Below are 15,178 nucleotides of genomic sequence, written 5' to 3' on the forward strand. Positions count from 1 at the left end.
CCCTCCTATTGATTCTGTGCCCGTTGTTCGGGAGTTTCCTGAGGTATTTCCTTCAGACCTGTCGGGTATGCCGCCCGACAGGGATATTGACTTTTGCATTGATCTGGTTCCGGGCACTCAGCCCAATTCTATCCCGCCGTATCGCATGGCCCTGCCTGAGTTGAAAGAGTTAAAGGAGAAACTGCAAGACTTGCTTGAGAAGGGTTTCATTAGACCCAGTGTTTCGCGTTGGGGTGCGCCGGTGTTGTTTGTTAAGAAGAAGGATGGGTCAATGAGCATGTGTATTGATTACCGGCAATTGAACAAGGTTACAATCAAGAATAAGTATCCACTGCCGAGGATTGATGATTTGTTCGACCAGCTTCAGGGTACAAAGGTGTTTTCAAAGATAGACTTGAGATCTGGCTACCATCAGTTGAGGATTAGGGCATCCGATGTCCCTAAGACAGCATTCCGCACTCGGTACGGGCACTATGAGTTCCTGGTCATGTCATTTGGGTTGAGCAATGCCCCAGCAGCATTTATGGAGTGAACCGAGTGTTCAGGCCTTATTTGGACTTGTTCGTGATAATTTTTATTGATGATATTCTGATATACTCCCGCAGTCAGGAGGAGCACGAGCAGCACCTCAGAGTGGTTCTTCAGACTCTGAAGGATAGCCAGTTATATGCTAAGTTCTCGAAGTGCGAGTTCTGGTTGAGTTCGGTTGCATTTCTGGGTCACGTCTTATCAGCAGAGGGTATTCAGGTGGACCCGAAGAAGATTGAGGCAATCAAGAACTGTCCTCGACCAGCTTCAGCTACAGAGATTCGGAGTTTCTTGGGGTTAGCAGGCTATTATCGTCAATTCGTGGAGGGGTTTTCATCTATCGCAGCCCCGATGACCAGGTTGACCCAGAAGGGTGCCCAGTTCAGATGGTCGGACGAGTGTGAGGCGAGCTTTCAGAAGCTCAAGACAGCTCTGACTACGGCATCGGTATTGGTTTTGCCCACAGGATCAGGGCCTTATACAGTTTATTATGATGCTTCTCGTATTGGACTTGGTGCAGTGTTGATGCAGGAAGGCAAGGTCATTGCCTATGCTTCGCTGCAGTTGAAGATTCATGAGAAGAACTATCCGGTTCATGATTTGGAGTTGGCAGCCATTGTCCACGCATTGAAAATTTGGAGGCATTATCTGTATGGCATGGCATGTGAGGTGTTCACGGATCACAAGAGTCTTCGGCATTTGTTCAAGCAAAAAGAGTTGAATTTGAGGCAGAGGAGATGGTTGGAGTTGTTGAAGGACTATGATATCACCATCTTATACCATCCGGGGAAGGCCAATGTGGTGGCCGATGCCCTGAGTAGGAAGTCAGCCAGCATGGGTAGTTTAGCTTATATTCCGGTCGGTGAGAGGCCGCTTGCCTTGGATGTTCAGGCTTTGGCCAATCAGCTCGTGAGGTTGGATGTTTCTAAGCCCAGTCGTGTGTTAGCTTGCACATTCGCTTGTTCTTCATTATTGGAGCGTATCCGAGATCGGCAGTATGATGATCCCCATTTGTGTGTCCTTAGAGACACGGTGCAGCACGGTGGTGCCAAGCAGGTTACCTTAGGTGATGATGGAGTTTTGAGATTCAGGGTCGAGTTTGTGTGCCTAATGTGGATGGTCTTCGAGAGTTGATTTTGGAGGAGGCCCATAGCTCCCGGTACTTTATTCATCCGGGTGCCGCAAAGATGTATTAGGACTTGCGGCAGCATTATTGGTGGAGAAGAATGAAGAAGGATATCGTTTCATATGTGGCTCAGTGTTTGAATTGTCAGCAGGTTAAGTACGAGCATCAGAGGCCCGGTGGTTCATTTCAGAGAATTGAGCTTCCCGAGTGGAAGTGGGAGCGTATCACTATGGACTTTGTTACTGGACTCCCATGGACTCAAAAGAAGTTCGATATAGTGTGGGTCATTGTTGATAGGCTGACCAAGTCAGCACATTTCGTTCCTGTGGCAGTCTCATATTCTTCCGAAAGGTTAGCTGAGATCTATATCCGGGAGATTGTACGCCTTCATGGTGTGCCCATGTCTATCATATTGGACCGAGTTATGCAGTTTACCTCGCGTTTCTAGAGAGCAATCCAGCGAGAGTTGGGCACACGGGTTGAGTTGAGCACAACATTTCATCCCCAGACGGACGGGCAGTCCAAGCGGACTATTTAGATTTTGGAGGATATGCTCCGAGCTTGTGTTATTGACTTTGGAGACTCGTGGGATTAGTTTTTGCCTTTAGCGAAGTTTGCCTACAACAACAGCTACCATTCGAGTATTCAGATGGCTCCCTATAAGGCTTAATATGGTAGACGGTGTCGGTCTCCGGTTGGATGGTTTGAGCCGGGAGAGGCTCGGTTGTTGGGTACGGATCTGGTTAAGGATGCCTTGGACAAGGTTAGGATTATTCAGGATAGGCTTCGTACAGCTCAGTCCAGGCAAAAGAGCTATGCCGACCGCAAGGTTCGTGATTTGGCATTCATGGTCGGTGAGCGGGTATTGCTTCGAGTGTCGCCTATAAAGGGCGTGATGAGATTTGGGAAGAAGGGCAAGATTAGCCCTAGGTTCATTGGCCCGTTTGAGATTCTTGATCGAGTGGGAGAGGTGGCTTATAGACTTGTATTGCCGCTGAGCTTATCAGTCGTGCATCTAGTGTTTCATCTGTCCATGCTTCAGAGGTATCACGGCGATCCCTCCCACGTGTTAGATTTCAGCAGTGTCCAGTTGGACAAGGACTTGTCTTATGAGGAGGAGCCGGTAGCTATTCTAGACCAGCCGGTTCGTCAGTTGAGATCAAAGAGTTTTCCTTCTGTTCGTGTTCAGTGGAGAGGTCAGCCTCCTGAGGCATTGACCTGGGAGTCAGAGTCTGATATGCAGAGCCGTTATCCCCATCTTTTCCACGACTCAAGTACTTCCTTCTTATGTCCGTTCGAGGACGAACGGTTGTTTTAGAGGTGGAGAATGTGATGACCCAAAAGGTCATCACTTTCTTTTAAATTAAATTCACCTCAATTTGCGCGCTCAGTCCGGGCGTATAGCCGGAAAGCTATTATGTGAAAAATCTGTGAAATATTAAAATTTTGACTTAAAATGCATTTAAGTTGACTTCGGTCAATATTTTTGGTAAACGGACCCGGACCCATGATTTGACGGTCCCGGAGGGTCCGTAGGAAAATATGGGACTTGGGCATATGCCCGGAATCCAATTCCGAGGTCCCAGCCCGATAAATGAATTTTTGATGAAAATTGTTTTCTGAAATTGTTTAAAGGAATTTGAAATGAAATTTGATTAGAACATGATGGTATCGGGCCCGTATTTTGGTTCCGGCGCCCGGTACAGGTCTTATATATGATTTAAGACGATTCTGTGAAATTAGGTGGGAAACGGATGTCATTTGACGTGATTCGGACCTAAATTGATAAATTGATGTTTTAAGAAGTTTGAAGGAATTCATTGATTTTGACATTTAATTCGTTGTTTGAGAGGTTATTTTAGCGATTTGATCGCACGGATAAGTTCATATGATGTTTTTGGGTTAGTACGCATGTTTGGTTTGGAGCACTGAGGGCTCGGGTGAGTTTCGGGTAGGTTCCGGGGTGTTTAAACTTAGGAAAAATGCTGGTGTTGCACCAGTTCTGGTGTTACCGCACCTGCGGTTCTTGGGCCGCAGATGCGGACTCGCAGGTGCGAGAAGTGCATCACAGGTGCGGAACCACCCGCAGATGCGGGCAAAAATTCGGCAGAAGCGGTTCCGCGGGAGCAGATTCCTCCTTCGCAGGTGCGGCCCCAGCGGAGCTTAGCCATTTCCGCAGAAGCGACCAATCTTCCGCCCGTGCGGTTGCGCAGATGCGACCAACGAGTCACGAATGCGGAAGTCGGGCAGTGTCTCTTTCAAAAACATAACTCCAGCGATTTTCTTTCAAACTTTCACAAAAAATAGAAGAACTAGGGTGATTTCCTCAAGAGATTTTCTTCCCAAATCACAAGTAAGTATTCATTAACTGATTTCTTTCAACTATCTAATGTTTTTCATCAACTTTTATCAATAATTCTAAGGTTTTAATGGTAGAAAATTGGGGAATTGGGTAGAGTTAGGGCTTTTTGATTATTTGGGAATTTGACCTCGTTTTGGGGTCGGATTTCAAAATAAATTATGTATTCGGGCTCGTGGGTGAATGGGTGATCGGGTTTTGGTCCGACCCTCGTGTTTTGACCAAGCGGGCCTGGGTCAATTTTTGGGTTTTTGGGAAGAATGATTAAAAAGCTATAATGAAGCACTGGAATCGGATTGCTTAGCATTTATTTATGTTATTAAGTCGATTATGTATAGATACGATTGTGTTGGAGCCAAATTCGAAAGGAAAGGCGGTGTTTGAGGATTGAGTTGGCCATAGAAGTTCGAGGTAAGTGTCCGGTCTAACTTTAGCTTGAGGGATTAGGAGTTGTGTCCTATTTGCTAATTGCTTCTTGTTGAGTACGACGTACAGGCATGGTGACGAGTATCTATATGTTGGTGTCGAGCTTGACAGTGAGTCTTGAATTGATAGTTGTTGTGTTCTTAAATATTACTACGGATGTTATAACTGATGATTCTCGATATTGAGCAAAGATTTAGTGTATTTTCGTGGATTTTATTTACGATTGAGTGTTGGTACTAATTGAGCTGAGTAGGAGTTGAGTTAGGATTGGTTATAGCTGATTCTCCCTTGCCGGGATGTTTGTCTTGATATTGTTGTTCCCTTGCCGGGAAGTTATTATATTGCTTTGTTCCCTTGTCGGGATTCCTTGTGATTATTGTTGATAATGAAATGGGAGCGGGTGGTATGCCTACCACAAGATATAATAAAATGGGAGCGGGTGGTACGCCTACCACAAGATATAATGAAATGGGAGCGGGTGGTACGCCTACCACAAGATATAATGAAATGGGAGCGGGTGGTACGCCTACCACAAGATTTAATGAAATGGGAGCGAGTGGTACGCCTACCACAAGATATAATGAAATGGTAGAGGGTGGCACGCCTGCCACGAGATACATGAAATGGGAGCTGGTGGCACGCCTGCCACAAGATATAAGAAATGGGATCGGGTTGCACGCCTGCAACAAAATGTGAAAAGAAAGTGAAATCTGCTTTTGTTTCCTTATTCTTGTTAGTGGTTGGATTTTGATCCCTTTATAATTCTCTTGATATTCTATTTTTACCTGTTATTCCCTGAAGCATGTCCCCCCCCCCCCCATCTTTATTTGTTTACTTATGTATTTCTTTTCCGCTGTATATATTTGAACTGCACAGGTTTATGTGGTAGTCTGGTCTAGCCTCGTCACTACCTCGCCGGGGTTAGGCTAGACACTTACCAGCACATGGGGTCTGTTGTGCTGATGCTACACTCTGCTCTTTTTTTGTGCAGATCCCAGTGCTGTTGACTTCGGACAGTAGACCAGTTGGCTACCTTCAGTCCACGCGGAGATCCAAGGTAGACCTGCAGGTGTCCGCAATCCCTGGCGTCTCCTCTATCTTCTATTCGATGTTTCATTTTCCTTGTTTCAGAAACAGTGTACCGTTATTTTTTCAGACTTTGTATGTAGCAATCTTAGACCGTCTGTGACACTGTGACACCAGGTTTTGGGTGGTTAAGGCTTAAGTATTTGTAATAGTTACAGTTTTCATAAATGTTATTGTTGTCTTCCGCTTAAATTTGAATTTCCGCTGTTATCACGTTATCGCCTTATATTTGTTAGAAAGGAAATAATTGGTTTAGTGAAGTATTTAGATTAAAAGTTTGGCTTGCCTAGCTCACATTAGTAGGCGCCATCACGACTCTCGAGGGCAGGAAATCCGGGTCGTTACAGGCTTCAAGGGCACTGCCTCCAATGTTTATCTTTTAGGGTTCACAGCTTCAACCCGAAATAACATATGTGACCCCGTACTCCTTCACTCAACCTCCGAAATATGATCTCTCGGTGGAGCAAGAAAAGGTTGTTAAAAATCCTGAGCAAGAGGAAATGGCTCGGAAGATGAAGAGCCTGGAACAAATCCTGAAAAACATGCAAGGTCTGAGTGGCCAAATGAGTGCCTCATACTCTGACCTCTATATGTTTCCCCATGTCCACTTGCCAGCTGGCTTCAAGATGCCAAAATTTGAAAAGTACTACGGGCACGGAGACCCGATTGCTCATTTGAAATGATATTGTAACCAGCTGAGGGGTGTTGGTGGAAAAGAGGAGTTGCTAATGGCCTATTTTGGGGAAAGCCTCACCGGAATCGCTTCTAAGTGGTATACGGATCAAGAAATTACCCATTGGCACGTGTGGGACGATATGAACCGAGATTTTGTCTGCCAGTTCCAGTATAATGTGGACATCGCTCCCGACTAAGGCTGTACTCTAGGCCGGGCCCGGGCCTAAACGGACCATATAGCTTATATATATTATATATACTATATCTATATATGTTAGTATTATATATATATAATTCAAATTTAGTATATATAGTATGTATTGTATGTATATATATATATATATATATATATATATATATATATATATATATATATATATATATATTAAAATTCTGACTGTTGGCCCTTTTTAAAAAATAAATTTTAAAAAATAGTCGTTGGGCCCGTTTTGCCCGGTTGAACCGGCTCAGGCCCGCCTGCCGGTCCCGGGCCAAACGGTCCCGGGCTCGCGGGCTTTTTGTTAAGGACCGGCCCACTGTGGGCTTTTGCACCACTAGAGACCGAGCCCGTTTGAACCAGACTGTTTGGCCTGTTTGGCCCGTTTGGCCCGCGGTCCTGTGACGGTTCCGGGCTAGGCCCGGACCACAATACAGCCTTACTCCCGACAGAAACTCTTTGTCCAATTTCAAAAAGAGAACCTCGGAAAGCTTCCGCGAATATGCTGTTAAATGGCGTGAGTAAGCTGCTAGGGTAAAGCCTCCAATGGATGAAATTGAAATGGTCACGGTCTTTCTACAGGCCCAAGAGGCGGACTACTTCCAGAACATGATGTCCGCTATGGGAAAGCCATTTGTTGAGGCTATCGAAATTGGGGAAATGGTTGAAAACGATTTAAAAACAGGTCAAATCTTGAGTCATGCTGGTTTTAAGGCCACATCACAGGCTGCTCAGAATGGTTTGGAGGGTTTGATGAACAACAATGGAAGTGAAGAGGGAGCTATTATGGCTTCAAGCTCGAGAGGGTCCGCAGATCATTCAGCCAATCATATGTGCCTCCAATGGTCCCACCACACTATTATCCCCTTCAAGATGAAGCTTATGCCGTGGCACCGCCTCCCTATGCGGTGATGAGCGCGCAACCTTACACGCGGCCACAACATTATCCACAAAACCGAGCTCCACCTCCCAGAAATGCCCATCCTTACCAAGCTCCATATAATCCTCAACCAAATGATTCCTAATATAATCCTCGCCCAAGATAGCCTTTCAGAAAGAATCAGTTCACCCCTATTGGTGAATCGTATTCAAGCTTGTTCCAAAAGCTAATCAGGCTAAATCTATTGCAGCCAGTGGCCCCGAACCGGCCAAACCCCGAGTCCCCCTCGCACCGAGCTGATGCTAGACGTGAATACCACTCTAGGGCAGTAGGACACAGTACGGAGGATTGTTGGACCCTTAAAAGCGCAGTTGAAGAAAAGCCAAAAAATGGTCACCAAGCATGAAAGTTCCCCATCAGACGGGAGTCTTAGTAGCCAGTCTTGCTATCCTTTCTGCGTCCGGATTATCTCATGGTGTGATCCGGATGTTTTACTTTATTGTCTTACTTTCCGATGTAAACCCTTCTATCCTTAAAATTAAAAAAAACATCATCAAAAAATCAAATGAAATTCTTCCAAGGATGTCTCTTTTCTTAATTTTGTCATTTTTCTTATCTTCTTTTCAATTCTGTTAAATGCAGATTTCAATAACATGACATGCTTGCGGACTTCATGCCCAGATCCTGAAACGCTATCAGACCTCGAAATAATGAATCGAGAATTAGATCACAATGAAGATAAGTTTAAGGAAATAAAAGAAGAGTCGGAATAGCTGAAGGAAAATTGGTTCCAGATTGGAAAGGGCCATACATTGCAACAAGAGTACTGCCAAAAGAGTGCGTTGTACTTGGGACACATCGAAGGAAATGTGCCTGAAATAACTATCAATGCAAACGCAGTCAAAAGGTACTATGTTGGATCCTTTATATAGAATTAATGTTCTCCGATTGAGATGAAGAAGGCTTTCTTTCTCACTACCCAAACACTGTCAACCCCTTGCAAACCCTTTGAGCCGGTTACTTTTCTTTGATTACCCTCTTTGGAACCTGAGTGTGTTATTGAAAAAAAATTGATTGAAAAATAAAATGAAGAATGAAAAAAAAAGAAAAAAGAAAAAAAAAAGAAAGATACAAAAAATTCGGGGGGGGGGGAGAAAAGACAAGAAATATGAAAATGAAAAAAAATAAAAAAAAAGAGAAGTGGAAAAGGAAAGGAAAAAGAAAAAGAAAGAGAAAACAAAACAAAAGAAAATAAAAAACAAAGTTCCTTGAACTACGTTCGACATGATTCCGAAAGGATACGTAGGCAGCCTCTCTCTGGGGTTCAGTCACACCAAAACAAAAATCCACATTCCCCTCCAAAGTGGAAACTGGGGCAGAAGTTATAATGGTTCGGCGACGGTTCGCCAGAAAGGTTCCAAAGTTGTAATTCAATCCAAACTCTTTTTACCCTAAATCCTGTTCAAGTCCTTCTGATCAATCAGTGAAAATGTTCAAAATAGGAAGATGTTGGTTACTTGGATCTGATACAATCAAATGAGAGAATTAAAATGAGAGAGTCTTATTGGTGAAAACCCACACGGGCACCGTAAGGCGATGGTGAGTAGAGGAATTGAATATAAGAGACTCTTGTTAGTGAAAACTTGCAAAGAGAACTATAAGGCGACGGTAAGAAGAGAAATGAGAGAGGTCAGTTGGTGAAAACCCGCAAAGGGCGCCACTGATCGAAAAAGGGAATCACTTACAACCATCGGCACTGATGAGAGTCCTGTCAAGGTTTCTCGGCTTTGAGATATGGATTATGAAGGGTCTTTATGAGATTGGATGGTTGCGTAGATCGGGTATGCAGTCCGAGAAGCATGTCATGTCTATTGAAGTCTGCAGGCACTCCAGATAAGTCCTTCTTTCCTTTCCCCGAAAGGGACACTTCTCGTTAAATTCATTGTCCTATCCTTTGTTTACTTTTCTTTGAATCCCTTTCGGTCTAATTCTCCTCCGAAACTAATACAAAGAAAAGGTGGCAAGATTGGTTTTACAGGGTTTTGTTTAATAAAAGCTAATATGCACCCAGCCTCAGCAGGTGCATTAAGTCGATCTCAACTGGCCATGATGGCCGATGCTCCAGAGTCAAAGTCATTGAAAAGGAAAGAAATCCAAAGTCAAGTGCCCATAGGGGATAAAACCCCACACAGGCTAACCATCATGTGAAATTTTGGAAAGTCAAGATCCCTGGGTTTAGAAAAAGAAACCGATTTCCAGAAAGCCAGCAAGCAACAGAGATTTCAGCGAAACAGTTGGGCCGAGATCAAGTGATTAAAACAATCAAGGCCACAAAACCAACCACCGTTTCAAACTGACAATTTTTTCTTTGGTTTGAAAACAGGAAAACAGGTGCAAGCCAAAACCACCTTGCAAGGAGCGGGTGCAATAAAAGCAAGGCACGCAGAAACCAAAACGGTTCTGCAGCAAAAGTTGACCCGAAAAGGGAAGTCATTTTAAACTCTTCATTCATTCTCCTAAATAAAATGAAAAAAGAAAAATTCACAAAAATAAAAAATAAAAAATCATGGTAGCCTAGGATCCTCAATCTCTAGCTACGTTTTTCCAACATAGGGTCCCATCCCCTAGTCGCTGCCAGCATAACCTGGTAGTCTTTTCCAGTATAGGGTTCCACTCCCTAGTTGATTCCCGGCATAACCCATGGACCTCCCCGGCATAACCCGAGGACCTCTTTCCGGCATAACCCGATGACTTCCCCGGCATAACCCGATGACCTTTTTCCGGCATAACCCGATGACTTCCCCGGCATAACCCGATGACTTCCCCGGCATAACCCGAGGACCTTCTCCGGCATAACCCGATGACTTTTCCGGCATAACCCATGGACCTCCCCGGCATAACCCGAGGAACTTTTTTCGACATAACACGATGACTTTTCCCGGCATAACCCGTGGACCTCCCCTGCATAACCCGAGGACTTTTTCCGGCATAACCCGTGGACCTCCCCGGCATAACCCGAGGACCTTTTTCCGCCATAACCCGATGAATTTCCCGGCATAACCCGTGGACCTCCCCGGCATAACCCGAGGACCTTTTTCCAGCATAACGCGATGACTTTCCCGGCATAACCCGTAGACCTCCCCGGCATAACCCAAGGATCTTTTTTCGGCATAACCCGATGACTTTCCCGGCATAATCCATGGACCTCCCCGCAATATCCCGAGGACTTTTTCCGGCATAACTTGATGACTTACCCGGCATAACCGTGGACCTCCCCGGCATAACCCGAGGACCTTTTTCCGGCATAACCCGATGACTTTTCCGGCATAATCCGTGGACCTTTTTTCTGGCATAACCCATGACTTTACCGGCATAACCCGTGGACCTCCCTGGCATAACCCGAGGACCTTTTTCCGGCATAACCCGATGACTTTTCTAGGCTTTACCCGTGGACCTCCCCGGCATAACCCGAGGATCTTTTTCCGGCATAACCCGATGACTTTCCCGGCATAACCCGTGGACCTCCCAACATAACTCGAGGACCTTTTTTCCAGCATAATCCGATGACTTTTCCTGGCATAACCCGTGGACCTCCCCGGCATAACCCGAGGACCTTTCCGGCATAACCCGGTCATTTTTCCAGCATAACCTGGTAATCTTCCCAACCTGAGGCCTCCGATTCCCATTTGATTTCATTTTAGATATAGGGTCTCCGCTGCCTAATCTCTTTTTCTCAGGGTCTCCGCTGGCCCCACGTTACTATCGAACCTGGCTCTGTTGATGAGTCCCCGAGAATTCTGTCCTCGATCTACCCTTCGATCGTTTCGAGGTGAGTTGCGCCTTCAGGCGTTTCTCCGGTCTTTGATGTATGGCTGATATCTTTCTTTGTTTGGCTTTGGATCCTTTGTCAGGAGCCTGCTTGGGTATACCAAGCCCGAGGGGGCTCCCAGCTTGTCGTCCTCGACCCTGATTTTCAACTGGTATCGGTTATGCACATCCGACCAAGTCACGGCCGGGTATTCGACTAGGTTCTGCTTTAGTTGTTTCGAAGCCATCGAGCTTTGTTCGTTCAGACCTTGAGTGAAGGCCTGTACCACCCAGTCATCGGAGACCAGCGGTAGTTCCATTCGTTCCATCTGAAAGCGAGATACGAACTCTCGTAACATCTCATTATCCCTCTGCTTGATCTTGAAGACGTCGGATTTCCTTGTTGCTACCTTGATGGCACTAGCATGTGCCCTAATGAAGGAATCTGCCAAAATGACAAATGAGTTTATAGAGTTCGGGGCTAGGTTATGATACCACATCATTGCCCTTTTGGAGAGTGTTTCCTCGAACTTTTTCAGCAGGACGGACTCGATCTCGTCGTCCCTTAGGTCGTTGCCCTTTACTGCACAAGTGTAGGCGGTGACGTGCTCGTTGGGGTCCGACGTTCCGTTATACTTTGGGAGGTCGGGCATTCTGAACTTCTTCGAAATGGGTTTCGGGGCCACTTCCTGTGGGAACGACTTCTGTACGAACTTATTTGAGTCCACACCTTTCAAGATCGGGGACGCTCCTGGATTTTGGTCGACCCTGGAGTTGTAAGTCTCGACCTTCTTATCGTTGGCTTCTATCATTTTCTCGCCCGATTCGATCCTTTTGGTGAGGTCCTCGAGCATCTTTACGATGACGGGATCGGCCATCGACCCGAACTGGTCGATATCTCCGGTACCTGTTCGGTCGGGGGAGCTGTCCCCGGTGCTAGTGTGCTAGGAGTTTTCTGGTGGCTTTGCAGCTGAGCAATAGCCAGCTGTTGTGCCTGCAACATTTCAAAAATAACATGAAGGCTAACCTCCCGTTCTTCCCGGGCTGGGGTTTTTTGGGCTTCTTGTTGGTCGCCTTGGTGTATGCTCCTGTTAGTGTGGGAGCTTATTTCGACGTGTTGAGCGACGCGGGAGATTTCGTCCACTGGAATTGGTCCTGGTGCGTTCTCAAGGTTTCGTGGTGGCTCACCAACACCTGGAACAGCCACACCATTCTCTCTGTGGTTGTCAAGGTTATTGTTTACTGAATTAGACATTCCGACCTAAAATCAAAGATCTTTTGACAAGAAAAAGCGTGAAAGATAACTTGTGTTGTGTAATCGAACCAGCAAGAAAATATCACTATTATTTTTAGCCCCACGGTGGGCGCCAAACTATTTACGTGAAAATGGTAATAACAATTAAATTTGATTATGGGACTCTAAAAATACGTGATCTATTTTTATGTCGGTTGTTTAGCAGGTAATGCTATGTGTGAGACATAGAAATGAAATAAGAGTTGGGAATGGGGTGATAACCAAACCGATAGGTTGACAATCGAGGCCTCGAGCTTGTCAATTCGGGGGCCTCGAGGTCGATTCCGGCGCTCGACTGTGAGCTATCGAAGGTGATCGAAGTATGACTAACAGTTATATAAAATCAAAGAAGGCTCTATATGGCCAATAATAAGCAATAAATGATGAACAATAATGAAGATAGTAAATGGAAGCAATAACATCAAGAGAATATGTAAGAGAGCAGAGAGAATATTCTTTTATATTTCATGTGGAGAAACTGAAGCAACAGGATCCATGCATACAAAATGACAAGGATTCCCTTTATATAGGAGGGGAATCCCAATGTAGTACAAAGTGCATTAACTACAAAGATATGGAGATGGGACAACTAAATGACGTCCTGATTTGGGTTTAGAGTAGCCCGCCAGACTGTGTCAGCCCTAGCCGCGTGCCTTGGGAACTCCCCATTTTCACCAATACCGTGATCATTACTACCCTGAGGTCGAGTGTCGATGATCCTCGAGGGAGGATACTCGGCCGCGGCCTCGAGACTTCGAGGTGATCTTCCAAAGTGCCTTAATATCGAGAAACTGGACCCTCCGATTTCACCGTATACACACTGTATGCTATATCTAGTGTGGTGTTAGTTAGGAAGTTCAGCTTGCCCACTAGTTTTCTATAATATGTGGGATCTGGCAGAAGAGTGCCTTCATCAACTTTCAATTTCAAAGCAAGATTAAGAGGGGAAGACAAGTTGTTGTCGGCAAAATAGTCATACTCTTTTAACAAGTCCAAGGTAAACTTCCTTTGAGAAATGATAACACCATCTGGCTTGTAAAGAACTTCTAAGCCCAAGAAATAGTGAAGTCTCCCTAGGTCTTTGATCCTAAACTACTTGTCAAGGAATGCCTTCAAGTTGGCTATCACCACTAAATAGGTACCAGTGATGATAACATCATCAACATACACAACTACAAAGATAGTGGAGGATGAGGTTTTCTTGGAGAACAGTGAATAGTCATTCTCAGAATGTTTGTACCCCATTGATGACAGGGCTTCAGTTAGATTGGGAAACCACTGCCTGTTGGCTTGTTTCAGCCCATACAAAGACTTGTTTGGCTTGCAGACCATCTTGTGTGAGCTAGACTGATCAATCAGAAGACCTTGTGGCACCTCCATATATACTTTTTCATATAGGTCAACATGGAGGAATACATTATTTACATCAAGTTGGAATATATCCCAGCCTTTCTTCACAGCAACTTTAACCAAGGCTCTAACTGTTGTCATCTTGACAATAGGAAAAAATGTCTCTGTATAGTCAATCCCTGATTACTGAGTATAACCTTTGACCACTAGTCTAGCCTTGAATCTCTCAATGCTTCCATCTTCTTTATGCTTGACTTTACAAATCCACTTACAGGTATTGCCTGTTTTCCAACAGATAAGGGTACTACGTACCAAGTATGATTGGCATGAAGAGCTTCAAATTCTTGTGCCATGATTACTTGCCATGTAGGATTAAGTGTTGCCTCCCCATATGAGGATGGATCAATATCATGACAAATATTTTTCACTAAGTGTTGACTATTAGAACATAGGACATCAAGGGTGATATGATTATAATTGGAGAAGAGTGCGTTCAAGGAAGGTTAACATTGAGAGGTAGCAGGTTGAGTTATGTTAGGAAGGGTAAAAATATATTCTTTGAGGTAAGTAGGAGTTTTGTGTGTTCATTTAGACTTCCTGATTATAGTTGTTTCTGATTGAGTAGATGTGGGTGGATAATGACTAGTAGTTTCATATGAAGATGCAGGGACAGAGCCATAAGGGAATGAGGTGTTAGATGTGTGTGTTGAGGTATCATTAACAGGAGAAAATTCAGGGTGTTGATGCACACCTAGAGATGTGATATCTGCAGAACATTGAACACCAAGATGCGGACTGTCACCCTCAATATAAGTAGGAAAGGAGACTAATTTGTAGGCATTATATAGGAAAGCATTCTTAGGAGTTAGAGTAAAGGGAAAGACATTTTCATAGAACACCATATCTCTAGAGATATGTATCTTCCTAGTGGCTAGGCTTAGTACTTTGTAACCCTTTGTCCCAATAGGATAGGCTATGAAGACATGAGGAGTTGTTCTGGGCTCAAATTTATCCCTGTGCACCTTAGGTACAGTAGGGTAACAAAGGCAACCAAAACTCCTCAAATGAGAGTAATTGGATTTCTTGTGATGTAAAAGTTCAAAAGGACATTTGTTGTTTAAGTAGGTGGTAGGTAATCAGTTAATTAAGTAAGTGAGTGTGAAAATACATTATCCCAAATATCTAGTTGGTAATTTAGATTGAAACATAAGTGCCCTAGAAGTTTCTAGGAGATATTTGTGTTTTCTCTCTACTACCCCATTTTGTTGTAGTGTGTAGGGGCAGGTTTTCTGATGCATGATGACTTTGAATTGATAAAATGTGGTAGTTTCATGGCCGGTAAACTCTAGCCCATTGTCAGATCTGATGGTCTTTACAAAAGTATTGAATTGATTTTCAATCATGGTTATAAATGCTTTAAGGGCTTGTAG

At 44.5% G+C, this 15,178-nt stretch overlaps 1 pseudogene; it reads left to right on the forward strand.

Annotated features, from left to right (window-relative positions):
* Positions 278-693, forward strand: LOC109222936 (annotated as a pseudogene).

The sequence above is a fragment of the Nicotiana attenuata genome, chromosome 2 (genome assembly GCF_001879085.1).
Source record: "Nicotiana attenuata strain UT chromosome 2, NIATTr2, whole genome shotgun sequence".
Taxonomy (NCBI): domain Eukaryota; kingdom Viridiplantae; phylum Streptophyta; class Magnoliopsida; order Solanales; family Solanaceae; genus Nicotiana; species Nicotiana attenuata.